Genomic DNA, 902 nt, shown 5'->3' on the forward strand with positions numbered 1-902 from the left:
CCGAGGCCCTGAATCATTGGTTTCGAAACGTTTCAATTTATTTGAATGCACATATTGTGAATGTGTTATGCTTTATGTTTGTTTCTTTTCTCATAACTTCAGAAATCTTATATATTATGTTCATCTTATTTTCGCGTTTGAGCAGGGTGAATAACAAGAAAGAAATAATTTTTACATTTATTTACAAGAAAATACAAAATTATTTAAGTTGATTATACATCATTTCCCCATCTCTCACACATCTCACATCTACTATACCCTCTCTCTCTCTCCTTCCGTATGCCTGTCGATCGGTCTGTGGCTCTCTGTCTGTCTGTCTGTCTGTCTCTCTCTTTGCCTGTCTGTCTGTTTGTGTGTACGTCTGTCAGTCTGTCTGTCTGTCTGTCTATCTGTCTGCCTATCTCTCTCTCTCTCTCTCTCTTTCTTTCTCTCTCTCTCTCTCTCTCTCTCTCTCTCTCTCTCTCTCTCCTCGCTCTCTCTCTCTCTCTCTCTCTCTCTCTCTCTCTCCCTCTCTCTTTCTCTCTCTCTCTCTCTCTCTCTCTCTCTCTCTCTCTCTCTCTCTCTCTCTCTCTCTCTCTCTCCCTCAGACTATATATTTGTCTCCCTTCCGCACTCCCCGTTTCTCTCTCTCTCCGCTTATCTGTCTGTCTCTCTTTCTCTCTCTCTCCCTTCCCTCCCTCCCCCCCCTCTCTCTCTCTCTGTCTCTCTCTCTCTCTCTCTCTCTCTCCCTCTCTCTCTCTCTCTCTCTCTCTCTCTCTCTCTCTCTCTCTCTCTCTCTCTCTCTCTCTCTCTCTCTCTCTCTCTCTCTCTCTCTTTCTCCCTCTCTCTTTCTCTCTTTCTCTCTCTCTTTCTCTCTCTCTCTCTCTCTCTCTCTCTCTCTCTCTCTCTCTCTCTCTCTCTCT

General features: G+C 44.6%; 1 protein-coding gene across 1 annotated transcript in view; it reads right to left on the reverse strand.

Annotated features, from left to right (window-relative positions):
- Positions 1-820: 820 nt before the first annotated feature.
- LOC125037145 (serine/threonine-protein kinase SIK2-like) overlaps positions 821-902 on the reverse strand; it is a 35441-nt gene continuing 35359 nt past the window's right edge. The window contains exon 3 of the mRNA XM_047630176.1: positions 821-902. This exon is cut by the window's right edge and continues 2813 nt beyond it. The gene's annotated coding sequence lies outside the window, so the exon portion shown is untranslated.

The sequence above is a fragment of the Penaeus chinensis genome, chromosome 22, assembly GCF_019202785.1.
Source record: "Penaeus chinensis breed Huanghai No. 1 chromosome 22, ASM1920278v2, whole genome shotgun sequence".
Taxonomy (NCBI): domain Eukaryota; kingdom Metazoa; phylum Arthropoda; class Malacostraca; order Decapoda; family Penaeidae; genus Penaeus; species Penaeus chinensis.